Genomic DNA, 18865 nt, shown 5'->3' on the forward strand with positions numbered 1-18865 from the left:
GATGGAAGACTCGGTGTGAGCGAGTTTCTTCTCTTCCTCTTTCTCTTTCTGTCTCTCTTTCCTCACCCCCCACGCCAAGCAAAGCGAGAGCAAAGTCTACCGCCGCCGCCACTGCTGCTACCGCTGTTGCCCCCCCTCCCTCCTTCCCCGATGGGCCAGTCGATGACGTCCAGGATCTGTGCACAATGAGAGCGGCGGAGGGAGAGAGAGAGCAAAGAGAGAGGGAGGGAAAGAGAGAGAGAGAGAGAGAAAAGAGGCCTCGCATTCCTGACTGGCTTCAAAGACGGAGCAAGGACCATTCATTCCCAAGGCCCTGAGACCGGAGCATGGAGACTGGACTGAGAGAGGGAGAGAGGAAAGAGGGAGGAAAGAGGGAGAGAAAAGGGGGAGAGGGGCAAAGATAGATGAGACGGAGAGTGAGGGGAAAGAGAAAGTGTGCGAGAGAAAGAATAATGGAGAAGAGAGAGATAGAGGGAGAGGTGAGAGTGGTGGATAGAGAAAAGGGGACGAAAGGGAGATTTGGGGAAGGGACTGAGAGACGGAGAGAAACAGGAGAAGGGAGAAAGAGAGAGAGATGAGAAGGGCGAAAAAGAGAGGGAGGGGTGAAGAAAGAGCCAGGAGAGAAAGGGAGATTTGGGGAGGAAGAGACAGAGAAAGAGGAGAAGGGAGAAAGAGAGAAAGAGAGATGAAAAGGGAGAAAGAAAGAGGAAGGGGTGAAGAAAGAGGCAGGAGAGAAAGAGAGATTTGGGGAAGGGACTGAGAGATGGAGAGAAAGAGGAGAAGGAAGAAAGAGAGAGAGATGAGAAGGGAGAAAGAAAGGAAGGAAGATTTAGGGGGTCAGAGGAAGAGACTGAGAGAAAAAGGAGAAATTGAGAGAGATGAGAAGGGAGAAAGAAAGAGGAAGGGGTGAAGAAAGAGGCAGGAGAGAAAGGGAGATTTGGGGAGTCAGAGAAAGAGACTGAGAGACAGAGAGAAAGAGAAGGGAGAAAGAGAGAAAGAGGATAAGGAAGAAAGAGAGAGGGAGGGGTGAAGAAAGAAGCAGGAGAGTGAGGTAGATATGGAGATGAGACAGAGAAAGGGAGCGAGAAAGAGAGAACAAGAGAGTGAAAAAGAAAGGAAGGAAAAGAAAGAGAGAGCGAGGGAGGGGTAAAGCCACCAGAGCGACGTGTGACCTCCCAGAGACCGACCCGAAACATCGACAAAGACCCACCGTCCGGATGCGTTCTCACTTTCTCTGAGCAAAGTGTTGAGTTTAAAGCTCCGACAGTGATGGACAGTTACAAGGACGTCACACAGAGTCAAGAGAATTACTACTGCAGCAGAAACTGTGGCTAATATGAAAGTGATTTATCGTTTTTTATTGAGCCTGTCCACAAAACCCGCAGAGGCTAAAACGTGCAGTGGAGAGTAGTTTGCCAACAGACGCGTGTCACGTTATAGTCAATCCACTTAAGCCGTCAAACGAGAACAAGTCTTCAGCAGATTCAACAATAAATCTAAGACTTTTAAGATATTCTAGTGTCAGTTGTCGTTTGTTAACTCCACATGTGACTCTAAAGTGCTGGACGTTTGCAATTTGTTTTCTCCCCGACAAAACCCACAATGTCGAGGAAAAGTTCTGCACCGACAAAGACGCCTACGAAGGTTTTTTTTTAACTTTGAGAGAGTTTAAACGAGAGAGAAATGTGAGAAAATGTTAACGCCTGTGTGAGAAAAGTGTATAAAGTGTGTGGTGAGGGGTTTTACAGCTGCGAAACGTTTAGAATAATACAAAATAAAGCTGATAATTCACGGATTTCACCTATTGTGGGTTATTTTTAGAACGTAACCGCTGCGATAAACGAGAAACCACTGTGTTCCTCGCACCCATAATGATATCAAAAGCACTTTTCTCAACTTTCAGCGGCCAGAAAAAAGTTTTGCCGTCACAGTAAAGGCAACAAACAGCATGCTAACAGTGCCCTTCCTGGTTCGTGCAGGAGAAAACACTTTATAATTAGACGCAGACAGCACACAGTCACATTTTGACCCTCAGAGCTGATTTTATCTGTACTGAGACTCTACAAAAATGGACAAAAATCAGATAAAACTCTTATAATTGAACCACTACGCAAGATTTTTCATAAGACGTTAGCTATAGCGCAGAAATTTAAATCTTTATTTCACCAGCTTCCTCTGAAAACACTATTTAAACTATGTATATGTTGCTTTACACGAGTGACGCAGAAATACCACAGCAGACTTGGACATTAAACAGAGGTGTGTGATCAGGGATAAGCTGGAGAACAGTCTGCCCGGCAACAGAGCTAAGCACCCTATCATGGTTTAGCCTTAAGCAGCACAAGAATGCAACAATTATACGCTTAAATAAATCAGATATTTGCAGAAAGTGTCAGGCAAGGACACATTTTTCAAAGATTACATGCTTGGGATTCCTTGAGATTCTAGTGATTTTATTTTATGACTTGTATTAATGAGACTGGACCTGAACAGTAGGACAGGGAATAATAGAAATACTCATTAGATATTCAGAAATATTCATGTTTTTATTTATTGTATGGCTGGATGAAAGCTGTGACTGTGCTCCCTGTGATAATATGCTATTTTGGAGTTGTCAAAAGTATCAAAAATCAGTTACGAATCAATACTAAAAGGAGAATCAAAACTATATACGCATTTGAGGAAGTATCGATGCCAAAAAAGGACAAAAATGGACATTCACAGGACAAAAATGAACCTTTCCTGGTGTTGAAATGTTGAAAATCACATGGTATTGTCTAAATAACGAGTGGTTTTCATTTTCATCGTGATATCGGAATCGGTATTGAGCATCGAGTCTATCCCTTAGTATCAAAATTGAGTTGGAAATTTTAGTATCGCAAGACAAGTATATCACAATTCGTACAAAAGGTAATTCAAAAGTGCTTTACAGACTAAAAAAAAGACATTACAATCACAATACAACAAATCGAAACATAAATAATCACAAATAATCATCATAAAATTTACATTAAAGGGAAAAAAATCGCAGAATAAAAACTTTTCGCGATAACATAAAGTGATTTTTAAATACTTGTCTGTTAAATGATCAGTTTGATATAAACTTTTATGTCAAATTGCCAACTCCAACGTTAATTAAAAATGATTTTGAGACGAAAAAAACGACAGAAATGCAGCAGACATCGAGTTCAATCATCCCGTCTCTATTTAGCATCATGGCTTTTTAAAAAATGTCTTCGTTGCTTTTTAAAGTTCTTTACTGTATTGGCGCAGTGGGCGAGTTGACAAGTTGTTAAGCCAATAGAAGTTTAATCTGGTTTAGGGATGGGACGATATACGATAATATCGTTAATCGCGATAAATAAGGTCCGCAATTAATCGTTCGTGGCATTTTTTAATAATCGTGATCATCGCGCATGATTATAATCGCCTTTACGGCACCACACTGCCTCATGTTTCCAGTTCCAATACAACGTTTAGATGTTAGTTTGTTAGTTTGTCTCTGACATAGCAATGACACTTGTAGCTTCTGTGCTTATCTCTGTCTGAACTATATTCTGTCAGATATCAACAATAAACAAGTCTGATCCGTAACTCTCCACAGGAACGTACCAGCGCGCGTCTCACCCGTGCGCACAGATGAGACGCTAATGTGTGCACATCTTAGATTTTTACCTACAATAATGCAAACTGCAGAATAAAACAACACCTTTTAAACAATAGACAAATTAAGTCTAATTCATACAGCTGAACACAAATGTGCCAGAGCGCATGGTCCGAATGCGCACTATATGCACAGAAGCAAAGCTAACGATTATACACGGTATATTTTACCTACAATTAAGTCAGTAGCAGAATAAACCACGCTTACCGATCGAGAACAGCATCCAATCCATCAAAAAATAAGGTCCTTTACTCCTGAGTCCACTGTGGGATCTTTAATCTTTGCCATGAACCGCTTCAGGTCAGAGATGCCTCTAGTTTAACTTGTACAAACATCCACAGTGTCCTCGATCACGTCCTCCCTTTGTTTTGTCCGTTTCGTCATGTTTAAAACGTAAAACAACAGTGCGTAAAATGCGCCATTATGCACACATTTCTGCATCCACTCGTTTCCCAATTCACCAAAGTGCCTTAATTAAAAAAATTAAGTGTTCGTCGACGGGCACTTGCGTCACTTCCGGCGCAACAAGGACCGGTCCATTTCGACGGCATGGCATTGAGGAGTACACATTTTCTTCCGGGTACGTCTGTTTACGGAAAACCATGCCATGTGATACATCATCCTGTCCCGGTGCTCATTGGCTGTCTGCGGGCTCAGTAACCCACAACCCCCACCTTATTGGCCAACATTGGTGTCAATCACAAGCTGACACGTGTGTTTAGTACTGGGGAACAAAGTTGGCGCTGTCAGAAGTTTATTATGCCTGAAATCGACTAAAGAAAGGCAAAGAAGTGACGGAGCAGATTTCATATTTGGAGTACTTTCCTGCAGCAGATTGGACATGGAGGATGTTATTTTGTGGACATAATTTCTTGACTGGAATATATTCTCTGGACCTTTACGGAACAAATGAGACCAACTTTGTGTGAATATGTTGATGTTTGACAGAACCAGAGCGCTCAATGGTAAGTGAAGTCCAGATTCACACTTTGTGACTTTTCTATAAAAACGTCTTTCCTGTCAGCACTGTGGTGATTGCAGGTGAAAATGGTTTGCATATCCAGAAAGACGAGCACTGCAGCTTTCATTTGATGTGTAGATTGTTTGTGCCGGTGACACGTAAAGTTGTAAAGTAGGCCCGGGCTTTCGGAACGTTAACAGGTTAATAATTATCGCGATAATATCGTTAATCGCAATTATTTTGGCCACGATAATCGTGAGTCTAAAATTTAATATCGTCCCATCCCTAATCTGGTTATCCCCGCTGGCCTGGATAAGTTGGTGATAGGTTGATTGAGCAGCAGACCTCTGACTGAGACGCTAAATGGATCGCCGTCGCTGTTTTAAGCCTGTTGGTTCTCAAACACAACACAAATACAAGCCAATGGAAACACAAACAGTCCCGGACAAACCTCATGTCAATAGGAACACAACAGTTTTTCCATTTTGGGTATTTGCCATTGTTCAACTTACATTTTTCTTTAGCTTGTCAAAGTAATATAGAGAATAGGGCAATAAACTTAACTCAAAATTATGATAATATTCCAAATACAGCGGTTAATCATTTATCGTGGGGGTTACGTTCTAAAAATAACCCGCAATAGGCGAAATCCATGAAGTATCAGCTTTATTTTTTACAATTATTATTTGTTTTGTAGCTGTAAAACCCCTCACCACACACTTTATACACTTTTCTCAGACTGTTTTCAGTGGAGGCTGATGAAATAAAGTCTATTATATGATTGCGTTGTGGTTCAATTATAAGAGTTTTATCTGATTTTTGTACATTTTTGTCGAGTCCCAGTACAGATAAAATCAGCTCTGAGGATCAAATGAGACTCTGTGTGGTCTGTGTCTAATTAGAAAGTGTTTTATCCTTCACAAACCAGGAAGGGCACTGTTAGCATGCTGTTTGTTGCCTTTACTGTGACGGCAAAACTCTACTCTGGCCTCGGAAAGTTGAGAAAAGTGCTTTTGATATCATTATGTGTGTGAAGAATACAGTGGTCCTTCGTTTACCGCGGGGGTTACATCCTATAAATAACCCGCAAATTAGTCAGCTTTATTTTATTTTTTACAATTATTCAATATGTTTTTTGGCTGTAAAACCCCTCACCACACACTTTATACACTTTTCTCACACAGGCGTCAACATTTTCTCACATTTCTCTCTCGTTTAAACTCTCTCAAAGTTCAAACCTTCGTAGGCGTCTTTGTCGGTGCAAAACGTTTCATCGACATTGTGGGTTTTGCCGGGGAGAAAACAAATTGCAAACGTACAGCACTTCAGAGTCACACTGCGATCCAGCGTTTATGTAAATCTGGCTGAACACATCCCTGAAACAGCGAGACCGCAAAAGGTGAACCGCGATATAGCGAGGTTGGGAATCTTCAAATTAGATGGCAGCTTTTCAAAATAAGAGACGTTAAATCACTTTCTGGTTTAATAAAAGAAATAAATGTCTAAAAAATAACACGTAACTGGTTTCGAAGACTGATTTGTAAAGCAATTTAACCAAAGTGAGCACATATTTCAACCCCGCCTTAACTTCTCCTTTCTTTCTACACAGACTCTCATTCAGACGAGTATTCTTCACGTACTTCTGCAGTGAAAGTCCCTCAACAAATCCTGCATAACCACATTTTTTTCTTTTGTTGGAGAGCAGGAAAAACAAATCATACATTTCATTCACAAGGCTTAACCACTTAAAATATGTAGCATAGCACTGACGCTGAAGGATTTAATGGGACAAACACTTGACTAAAGGCTGGACTTGGACTCACGCCTCCTCCGGATACGAGTAAAGCATCACTTTTATTGTCCACCCATTGAGACGTAACAGGGAGGAAGTGAGTTTGAAAAGCTGGAAGTGTCTAAGAGCTTAAGACTCACCACGGCAAACAGTCTGCGATCAGGAAAAACGCAAAAAACAAAAAAAGGCCTGCCGTCGTTCCAATGTGTTTAAAGCAGCAGGGATAAATACACAACTTCTCGTTGTACAGTTTCAAGGGACAATGTTGTAAACGCTACTTTAATCTCTCGAATTTTGTGTTTATAGTCAGATTTCAACAGATTAACTTTAAATTATCGTTAATATTGTGCTTGTCTCTGCTTTATAGTTATAATCTATGACACCTGTGGATCATTATGTTAGAATTTAGACATTTTAAATCGCAAGAGTGATCTAAAATAACACCATCCCTGTCTGTCCTGCCCTTTTTTTTGGTCTTTTTTGGTCTTTTTTCCCCTCCCTCTGTCTGAGCCTGGAGCTGGGGCGGAGATCTTGGCTCCTCCCGGTCACACCCTAGCTAATCCACAATCAACTGCACCTGGAGAGGATAAGAGGAGCCAGGACCTGACACTCGGCGCCAGATCGTCCGTGTATCTCTGTGGTACTCCCTGCTCGGCTCGGTTCATGTTTTTTCGCTTTTTGACGTTGCTAAACTGGATACTCTCGCTCTTCACCAGATCCCAGGACCTGCTCAGCTCTTCTCTACCGGTGCTGTCCGTCCCGTCTCAGACTCTGCTACTCACGCTCTGTCCCTGGACCATGGCAAATACTCCGCTCCCGACTCACCGATTGATCTACCGTCATTTTTGCACTAAATAAACACTGTTAAACCTTCCCCGAGTTCTGCCTTTTTGCTCCCTCCTGTCAGACGTTACGACAGTAGCCCAGCGAGTTCCACGTTAGAAAACTGCGGTGCCCGATGGGACGTCATCACAACAAAAAGCTATAACGTTGTCAGCATCTCCATTGAATATCCGCACATGACGCTAGCGATTTGTGCAAAAATGGCTATGCAACACAACCAAATCCTACGTGTGATTAAGAAATTACAACTGCAGAACCAAGTACAGAGCAGTGGAGGTATAGTGGTTGTGGAGAAAACGCGGTTGATCGAGAGTACAAAGCACATGTGTCAAACGCAAGGCCCACGGGCAAAATGCGGGCCGCCATGTCATTTTATGTGGCCCACAACAAGGTATGACTGTCTTAAAATGTCAGTTTATGAGGAGATAGCAAGTTATACAGCCAGAGTTTTCACATCTATGGAAATACATAGGTAATATTTGTAAATGTAATAAGTTTTAAAAAAGTAGTTACATTTATTTTACGTTACATTTGGCCCATTTTCCTGATGCGGCCTTCGGTGAAAATGTGTTTGACGTCCCTGAATCACCCTAAAATACAACTCTGAGAAAAGGAAATAACTAAAACGTGGTTAAAATCTCTAAAAAGATGATTTTGAGTAACAGGTCTGCTTTAAAATATAAGAATGTTAATGTTTGACAGGCGCCGATCAATGTGGTTACTCATGACCATACAAAATATAAAATATGTTTATCTGAAAGTTTACATCACACAAAGCAATACAAAGGAAATGCAGCTGATTATACTGCATTATGTCTTGATCCTTTTTTGTAAAGTTTGACGTAAAAACACAGTGTGATCATAGTTTATCCTCACTTTAAACGGTGATATTTTGGTGAGAGTGAGACATTTATTCTGCAGACAGGAGGTTCAGCTATGGCCCAGCGTGTTGCCAGGCAATACTCACATATCAGCCCAAAATCTGACCTAAATACTTTGATGACAGGACTTTACTTTCACACTCTGCTATCATTAGACAATATTTAATTATGATGAGATAGAGAGTGAGATAGACAGTTCAAGCATGTATTTCTGAGGAGTTCATCTACAAATCCAGATAATATCTTAGTTTTGAAAACCCTCTCAACAAAAAGGATAATTTAAAAGGTATTTGGCTTTGGAAAACACTGCCAAAAAGTAAGTTTCAAGTCATTTTTTTATTCTCTTTTAAATGACTCGTGATCTGAACTCTTCACCTGCACTTTAGAAATAACAGTAGAAAGTTACGAGCCAATAAAACATGTTGAACGGTCATGTGCTTCTGTCCTCGGTTGTAAAACATTTTCAGATGCAGAAATGGAAACTTAAAGGTGTATTATGTAACTTTTCTGGTAGAGCACATGTGTCAAACTCAAGGCCCGTGTGCCAAATTCGGCCCACCACGTCATTTTATGTGGCCCGCGACAAAGTAAATTAAAACATATGACTGTCTTAAAATGTCAGTTTATCAGCAGATACACAGTTAAACAGCCATTTTTTCATGTCTATGCAAATCCACATGCAATATTTGTAACTTAAATAAGTAATAAATATAGAAACGGTTAATTAACAAGATTAAAACGTAGTGACACTTATTGTACGGTTGCATCTGGCCCTTGAGAGCGACCATTTTGTTGACGTGGCCCTCGGTGAAAATAAGTTTGACGTCCCTGTGGTAGAGCGTACATCAGCAGCTTGTGTCCAACTGCTTTGCCTAAAATGTTCAACAGTATGGCATTAAACAACTATCTTCATGGAGACAAGCAGGTGACGTCAGCAAGCCAAGTTCCAGGTCAGATCTGTGGAGAGGCAAGCCCACTGTGGTCTGTAATAGTGGACCGTTTCTAACATTGAAGTATGATAAGGTCTAGACGATGGCACCAAAGATGGAGGCGTATTGTTCTAAATGGCCTGTGCTCATTGGTGCGAAATGCCAAAAAATAAAAAAAATTAAAATGAAAACTGGCCTAGCACCGCCCAACGTTTGACTCTGACCAATCAGAGTGGCAACTGCAAGAGTGGAGCTAGCGTGGACTCAGAGTGGGGCTAGGCTAAGTCTTACAAAGCTAACTTTTAGGCCGGGTTGGTCAAACACATTTTTACCGAGGGCCACATTAGCAAAATGGTCACTCTAAAAGGGCCACATGTAAAATAAATGCAACTACTTTTTTAACTCGTTCATTAATTGTCTCTGTATTTATTTCATTTGAGTTACAAATATCGCATATACTTTTCCGTAGATGTAAAAATATGGCTGTGTACCTGTATTTCCTCATAAACTGACATTTTAAGACAGTCAAACCTTTTAATTTTTCTTGTTGTGGGCCACATAAAAAGACGTGGGGGGCCGCATTTAGCCCAGGAGCCTTGAGTTTGACACATGTGTTTTAGGCGTTTAGAGGATTTAAAATATGTAAAAAGTTCATGTTGGGAAAATATATAAAATATATATAAAATTCATTGTGCTTTACGGGCAAATTCTGCAGTACCTATGAACGGCCACTAGTTTCTCTCACACAGCGACAAAGGAGTGACAGAGTGTTTTCTCCAGTTCTTATTATAGATCCACTTCTCATTCAATGCTTTGTACCATTTAATTTTTTGTGTCTTTGCTCATCACAGACATTGTCCTTCAAATATGCAAAAATGTGCACGCCTATGTACTTTTAAACATAACACGGTTGTACACTATAAACACGCCCGACTAAACGCACGTATCCTTTATTAGTTAACCATTAAACAGGAACTACTGCATACTACTCCACTATTCCACTGCAAAAACACTCACTTTTTGTGTTAGCGGTGTCCCGTAGCAACCACAAGTAATATGATCAAGTGAAAAGTGATAGAGTAGAAATCCTTTTTTGTCAAATTAGCGATGGGCAATACATTTTTATCGCTGTAAGAATTCAAAATCCTGTACTCGAAGCTTTGTAAAACAGCTGAACGAACTGCAATTTGGTCTGATCAACCTTTGTTTTGGCTGTCATGTAAAACAATTGTCATTATTTTGTCTATTTTTGCTTACGGTATGTGTTATTCAAATACAGGGACACGCTGACCCCGGTCGAAGTCTGCTGAAGGATCAAGGATAATAACAGAAGCAATGGGATTACGAGGAATTTGATAGTCCATCTCAAAACAATCTCACGATAAAGACTCACGTGGGTCATGTGTCAGCTCCAGATTGGGGCTCAGGTTCTTGGAGGGAGATTTTCCAAAACTCGCTGTTAACCCAACCCTAAAATAGGAAAATAATACTCCTAAAGTACTCTAAAATACTCCTGATCAAGCCTAACTCAAGACTCTAATGCAGAGGACACGCGGGTTGTCAAAAGTATTCAAAATCAGATACTAAACGATACTAAAACTAGGACCACGGGACGATATTGAAATTTTGTGTGACAATTATCATGGCCGTAATAATGGCGGTTAATGATTACATCACGCTAATGAATGTTAGGGATCTGAATAATTATAATTTTAACAGAGAATATTATGGGTGCGCAGGGCCATCAACTGAAATTTGGAGGCCTGGAGCAATAAGCCTCACGTGGCCCCCCCCCCCAATAATAAAAATTAATAGGAAGAGGGTCCAATTCTGAGCCCCTAAGACCCTGGGACCCTGGACAACAGACTCCTTTGACTCTCCTGTGGATAAGCTGTTTTTTTTCTGCACATTCAGGTGATATAATGGCGATTATCACGATTAAATATGATAAAAAATGTCCCATGAACGATTATTGTCAACCCTTCTTATCACGATAAACTATATTATTGTTTATTGTCCCATCCTAAGTATCAATACTAAAAAAAGTCACATTCACAGGACAGAAATGAACCTTTTCTGAATATCTGTAGAATGATTTTGAGCTGTATCAGAACAAATATAAAACACATAAACTAGTATACGCCCATGGACCTCTATGACCCTACCTGGATGACTGAGGGATGGTTTAATATTGAAAAGTAGATTCTATTGTCTAAATCATATATGTCAAACTCAAGGCCCGTGGGCAAAATGTGGCCCGCCAGGTCATTTTATGTGGCCCGTGACAAGGTAAATTAAAAGGTATGACTGTCTTAAAATATCAGTTTATCAGGAGATACACAGTTACACAGCGTTTTTTTCATATTAATGGAAATTCATATGCAATATTTGTAACTTGAATAAGTAATAAATACAGAAACGGTTAATTAACAAGATTAAAAAATAGTTTTACATTACATTTAGTTACATTTATACTGTGTTACATTTACATCTGACCCTTTGAGAGAAACCATTTTGCTGATGAAAATGAGTCTGACACCCATGGTCTAAATAAAGTGTTTTCTTTTATTATCATCGTGAATCGGTATTGAGTATCAAGTCTATTCCTTAGTTTCTATATCAAGTTTGATATTTTAGTAACGTGGCAACACTAGAAGACACAAAGAATAAACCACAATCTTACCTTGTTTTGTTTATTATCCCTGCAGCTTTTAAGTTTGTTTTACTATGTAGAAAGTAGTAATGCAGTAGTACTCAACAAGTGAACCGCCTCAGAATTTGATACCATACAAATGATTCCTAATTCACAACAATAACTTACAATAAAGTTCGTTTAACCTGCTGGTTTTACTCCAAGAGCTTCACCCACTTTTGTTATCAAGGTTTGGAATGTTTGTGTAGCTTAAAAAACAAATACACAGAAAGCTTGATTAAAAAACGCAAAGCAAATTTACTTCCTTTTACACGTATGCCACTGATTTGTCTCCATGGAGATGTTATTGCTTTGCCTGGAATGTTTCAAAGTATGGCATTAGAGTGAAAAGTGTCCAGTTGTCAGAATTTTTCTAGGACGACTGAGGGATTACACAGATTTATCTATTTTGCATTTACTAAATTACAGGCATAAATAGTCTCCATGCTCTTACCAACTTGTCTGAGTGGAAGTAGAGAAGTTTAAAGCAATACTGTGGAACATTCTACCATCAGCATGTAGATAAGCTGGCGGCAGACCCCAACACCCAAGAGAAAAGTTACATAGTGCACCTTTCACTCAACAACCACACTGTTTTTCTTGGTAAAATGCCATTTTTTTTGGGCATAAAATGTGTGACTGAGGTATAAAAAGTCCAGAATCTCCAATGACGGCAGGTTTTACGAGATTAAACAAAAAAAGAAGAAAGTGACGACATATTACGGTATCTCACAAAGGAGTAGGAAGAGTACTGAAAAAGCGGGTAAACAACAAGGAAGCCACGGCAACAAAAGATGTTCAGAGAGAGGAATGTGTGAAAAGACAGGAGCAGTGAATAAGAGAAAGACGAGACGGCCAGCAGGAAGCCCAACACAAACAAGCCCCGAAAAAACAATAACTACTGCCCTACTTCCTCTTCAAAGGTGGGAAAAACTTCACAACAGAAAAATGCAACCCAACAAAAACAAACGCATTGTTCTGGAGCGTCCCCAGGGAGAGTCCCCCGGGAGAGTCCCACGTCCCTGAAGACACTGGGCTCTTTGCATAATTGACGCGCATACGCAAAACCAAAGTGACACAAAAGCAGAAGGACGTGCATTCAAATCAGGGGTGTACAATACGACGATATGACATCAGGGCTACGATCTTGTCACTCTGCGCAGACGGTGCTCAACTGACGCGGCGTCCTCTAGGGGGAGCAAGGCCAAGACGATGATGCTAACAGTTAAACAGCGCAGCGTCTTGAGCTAATAACAGGCTGAATTTACAACAGCGTGTTTCGCACTAAACCAGGGGTGTCACACTCAAACAGTGGGACTAAATTAAATCGAAGACAAATTCACAGGCTAAACTCAAAATGTACTGAAAAATTGACTGCGCTTGATATGTAATTTTTAGCCTGTTCATGTGGGAACAAACTTTACTTTAGCTTAAACACAAAATCTGGAACAAATCAAGCTTGATATTACAAACATATTAGAAATTAAATTTGAAATTAAAGACACATCAGTAGTATTAATTTCTTTTTTTAATAAATAAAACAAATTATGTCTCTCTCTGTAGTAATTAATTCGGCCGAGGTGATCAGTAGCTCGGTTGCTAATCAATGTCAGCTGAAAAGGAGGGGCACTTGCTGGTCTTAGCTGCAGCGTACAAGTAAAGCATTCTGGGATTTGTAGTATTAGTCGTCCGTGTGCTATATACCAGCGGGCCAGCTCTAATGCACGGGCCAAATATAATTACACCGCGGCCTGATTTGGCCCCGGGGCCTGAGTTTGACATGTGTGCACTAAACACTCTGCTCCGTGTGGGGACATGAGAAATACAAGCACGAAAGAGAATTTTGTTCATGCACTGGACTATAATGGAATATTTGGGTGGTAAGCTATATTTATTCAAAAATGGTTAATTAGTTTTTAAAAATATGTAAAATAATAAACAACAGGCTCGACCCAGTGTTCATGGTCCTTCATATGTTTCCTCTGCTGTGTGTGATACTGGTTCAAAGCAGCAGATTTACATCAAACTACAAGAGTAAACTGTCCTCGTGTGCAGTGGATTCTGTTCTTTGGTGAAAAAACAGAATCAGCAAATGACACGCGGCAACAACTTTGTCCGACCAACTTTTTTTTTTAAATCGTGTTCGTATTTTGCCGTGTATGTGCGTGTCCGCCGCTGTAGCTCTCACTGACACGATGACACTCACTGGACAACTGCGTATCGACCAGCCAGATTTTGTGCATAAAGTTTGCAGTTTAGTCGCACACATGAGGGATCTTTGTGCGATACTGGACTTCACCGCTAATCTGATTATTATGGTAATAAAAGGTAAAGATGTGGACCAGTTTTGTCTTTTTGCAGCCTTCTAAACCTGTCATGATAATACATTTTGAAGTACGATGTATGGCTAAAGAAAATATAGACGATAAATGACAATATTGAAACTACTACGATAACTTTTTGTACAATATTGGTAATGAAGACGCTAAATGAGCCGTGCAAACTTATTTAGTCGACCTTCTCCAGATCAAACCTTATTATAATGCAGAAAAATAACAAAAAGTTCCTGATTAGTACAAAGAAAAACTACCTAAAATACATACTGACCTCCCTCATGTCGATATGGTAATTATCGTGACTAGCCATGTTATTTCTTTGCCTGGAAAGTACCACAGTAAAGCATTAAACTTATCTTTCTTACATGTATTTATCTTATTGGGAGAAAATGTCTTTAAAAAAACAAACAATTCTTAATGGCAGTGGCGTGGCCTTTCCTCAGATCTGACCTGTAACTTGGTCTGATAGTGCTTCTCCGCTTCTCCATGGATAGGTCACACAGTAAAGACAAAGCAATGACGACATATCCATGGCGACAAGCAGACCAGCCAACCATAAAAGTTACGTATTTCACATTTAATTAACAGTCCATTCCTTTCACAAACTTCCTGGTATTATACATCTTAGAAACTGTCGATCTAAAAGCCACAAATGAGCAGAGTGAGCCAAGTCTTTGTCACATCTTCATCCCTGTCGTTGTGTATGTGGCACCAGGCCGCAGTCGCCATCGCTGCATTGTTACATAATGGTCCACCAGCTGACCATAAACGCATGACAGACCAAGAATTCACCCGGGCCGGCCCCTTCATCGGGTACAGGACAGGGGGCAGAGGCTAACTACACATCAACCAAGTTTATCTCATAAGGAAAATACCCCCCACTGAGACTCAAATCACAGGAAATTATATGAAAAAAATGTCACATAAACCTTTCTGTACAGGAAATCGTAACAAGCGCAAAGCCGATAAAAGACTTATTACACCTTATACAAAGCAGCGGGGGATAAGCCTTTTCATTTGACCTGTGTCTTATAAGTGTTTATAATAATAGTTTTACATAAAGTGACTAGTGTTTGCTCAATAAACCTGTTTAGGTTTCGGTGAGGACAGGAACAAGGTGAGCCAGCAGTAGGCATGGGACGATACTGAAATGTGGTGTCATTATCATAGTCAAAGTAATGTCATTATCATAGTCAAAATAATGTCATTATCATAGTCAAAATAATGTCATTATCATAGTCAAAAATAATGTTATTATCATAGTCAAAATAATGTCATTATCATAGTCAAAATAATGTCATTATCATAGTCAAAATAATGTCATTATCATAATCAAAATAATGTCGTTATCATAGTAAAAAAAAAGTAATTATCATAGTCAAAGTAATGTCATTATCATAACCAAAATAATGTCATTATCATAGCCAAAGTAATGTCATTATCATAGTCGAAATAATGTCATTATCATAGTCAAAAATAATGTCATTATCATAGTCAAAATAACTGCGATTAATGATTATATCACGATAATGATTAAAGTTGCTGACTGTGTAAAAATTTTATGGATAAAAATAATTCAGTTTCATGTTTAAACAACTTTTATGGACTTGTACTTCAGAATTTAGCAGAGAACTTTATGGATAAGCAGCTTTTTCCAAACGTCCTGGTGATATATGGGCGATTATCCCTGCCCATCAGTGCATAGTTTGACTTAACTCACAAAAACATGCAGGTCATACTTACAGTTACTAAGTTGTCCTGATCTCCTGCATCGTGTTTTCACTTGTTCCTTTCACCAACTTCGATCTGAAATGAGACGTTACACAGTATTATTTCTATGTGCACAATTTAGACCCATCAAACATCTGCCACGGTTTAACTTAGTGACTTATTATGGACACAGACCAGCTGACTCTTTATGGACCTCAGGGAGCTTATCACAGACGCTGGTGAAGTGCGTTTGGCATCGAGCAGAGATACACAAATAAGTTACGAAACCTGGCACAGTCTGTGGATTAAGTACAATATGCAAAGTGTATTCAAAGATACACTTCAGCTTCTACAGCCATTTAATAAGGAGTGTAAAGGGTAAAAGGTAGTTAGTTGTTGTAGTTATTATCGGCTCAGGAGTGTAATTTTTTATCTTCTTGCTGTGAAACATGAATACTCAGCCACCGTACTATTAGTCATTGTTTGTAGTAGAAGTAGTAGAAGTATTGTGTATTAATCTGTCACAACAGCCACATCAACTAAACCAGGACTGAAGCAGGACTAAACCAGGACTAAACCAGGGCTAAACCAGGATTAAACCAGGACTAAACTAGGACTAAACCAGGACTGAAGCAGGACTGAACAAGGACTGAAGCAGGACTAAACCAGGACTAAATCAGGATTAAACCAGGACTGAAGCAGTACTGAAGCAGGACTGAACAAGGACTGAACCAGGACTGAACCAGAACTGAACCAGAACTGAACCAGGGCTAAACCAGGATTAAAGCACGACTAAACCAGGACTGAAGCAGAACTGAACCAGGACTGAAGCAGAACTGAACTAGGACTGAAGCAGGACTGAACCAGGGCTAAACCAGGACTGAAGCGGGACTAAACCAGGACGGAACCAGGACTAACCCAGGACTAACCCAGGACTAACCCAGGACTAAACCAGGACTAAACATGGACTAAACCAGTACTGAAGCAGGACTGAAGCAGGACTAAACCGGGACTAAACCGGGACTAAACCGGGACTAAACCGGGACTAAACCGGGACTAAACCGGGACTAAACCGGGACTAAACATGGGGAATCAGTGTTTCATTTTTCTGCAGCTAAAACCTGGAACATTCTTCCTGAAGATGTGAGACAGACCTCGACTTTGACAATTTTTAAATCCAGACTCAAAACGGTTACATTTCTTTCTCTTTTCGATCATATCTCAAGGCTTTGTTTCCGTCACGTTGTCCGTCTTTGTAACTATTGCAGAACGCTAATACAAATTCGTTGTAATAAGTGAATATAACCAGTGAAAATACCAGCGATTTTGACGAGAGGCCAAGAGATCAGGACCAAATTATGTAAGAAGAGGGAAACATTTTTAAGGAATGTGCTTCCTTAGTCCCGGGATAAGGTCCGTTGATCCCATTTAGACTGTAACTCTACTCTCAATAATGATTTGGGCCAAAGTCTGTCATCTTTCCACAACTTCACAAATCCTGCACATGAACACACACGATCCTGTTCGTTTTTGGGGAAGGACGGGTAATTATTAGACACCGTTTTCTCTTTTCTTTGGTAATCGTCCCGGCCTCCTGCAGTGGCCAAAGACAGATTACGCTAAGAAATGACCCGCGGGGCATTCAGACAATTGCATTCCTGTATCGGCCTCCCCTTGACTCAAACTTTACAGCAATTACAGAGACTTTCGACTCACGGAGCATCACTAAATACCTGGATATGATGACAACTGTAAAACTCACATTACAATCGTCGGCAAAAGGTAAAAGTTACGTAAGAGCTGGCATGGGAAAGAGCATCGAATACTGTAATGTTACACTGAAAATGAAAAAGTATAGTAGTAGTAGTAGTAGTGTTTAGTTATTGCAGCACTAAAATTTCAAGCTTAATTCTGACTCATTCAATATTCACTTCCGATTTCATACACAAAATAATAGAACTTTCTTTACTTTAGCTTGACGTCTGTGGACAATATACAAATGTAGTATTGCTTAATTTCTTATAAAAGTGTAAGTCGTTCTGTTTTTCATGCAGCAGCTGGTCATATGTCACACTAACGAAGAAAAAAACCCCAGCTATGTTCTGGTCATTTTGGTCTTAATGTGTGACCCCATTGTTCGACTTCCTGACGCGATCACTTTCTTCGACTGCGCTTTAAATTTCTTATCAATAGAAAGTTTAACCCTCGCTCTTCGATTAGTATAAAACACTGGTGCGAGCTCACGTTCTTTAGACTCTACTGCCTTTAACTCGACTGTAATTTCACCGACGGCCACATCAGCAAAATGGTTCCCCTCAAATTTGGATAGACGTAAAAAAAAATATGACTGCAACTGCGTATCTCCTGATAAACTGACATTTTAAGACAGTCATACATTTTAATTTACCTTGTCGCGGCCCAGATAAGATGAGGTGGCGGGCTGCATTTGGACCTCGGGCCTTGAGTTTGACACGTGTGATCTACAGAACGATCCCGGTGAACGATCCTCTGCGCTTGTTCTTCGTGCAACAGAACAGAACTCGACAGGTCTTGCACTTGCTCAGATAAAACTCAAAATCACTCTAAGGTTGTTCAGGAAAGCTCAAATTTTGCTCCTGTTAATGTGATTTTGTGCCATGTCGATACTTCCTCAAATGAGTATTTATTTAGTTTCAATACTAGTTTTAGTATCAATTAGCATCTGCGCTAAACTGGGCACACCGGTCACCTTAATAAGCCATGTTTGCACTGCTGTTCTGATGTTGTATTTAATTTGATTTTTCTTTATCTTTTTTAACTTTATGCATGTCCTTCTTTGTACTTATTCTGTGTTTTTATGTTGCACTTTATCACAGACGTAAGTTCCTAGTTTGTGATAAATAAAAAGTCGTCTTGATTCTGATCTGATTTTCAATACTTTTAAGAACCAAAGTCCAGTGATCAAGAGCTCGGCTGCAGCACTTTATGAATGTCTCTTCAGAATCTTCACCCCAATTAAGGCTTATATGGGTCCTGTCCAAAAAACGGCAGAACTACGGGCAGAAAAAAAATTAAAAA

The 18865-nt window shown here is 40.0% G+C and overlaps 1 protein-coding gene across 1 annotated transcript in view; it reads right to left on the minus strand.

Moving 5' to 3' along the window:
* shroom1 (shroom family member 1) overlaps window positions 1-18865 on the minus strand; it is a 64927-nt gene that overhangs the window by 25182 nt on the left and 20880 nt on the right. Inside the window, exon 2 of the mRNA XM_033978371.2 lies at window positions 15842-15904. The gene's annotated coding sequence lies outside the window, so the exon portion shown is untranslated. The remainder of the gene's footprint in view (window positions 1-15841; window positions 15905-18865) is intronic.

This window comes from Periophthalmus magnuspinnatus, chromosome 14 (genome assembly GCF_009829125.3).
Source record: "Periophthalmus magnuspinnatus isolate fPerMag1 chromosome 14, fPerMag1.2.pri, whole genome shotgun sequence".
Classification (NCBI taxonomy): Eukaryota; Metazoa; Chordata; class Actinopteri; order Gobiiformes; family Gobiidae; genus Periophthalmus; species Periophthalmus magnuspinnatus.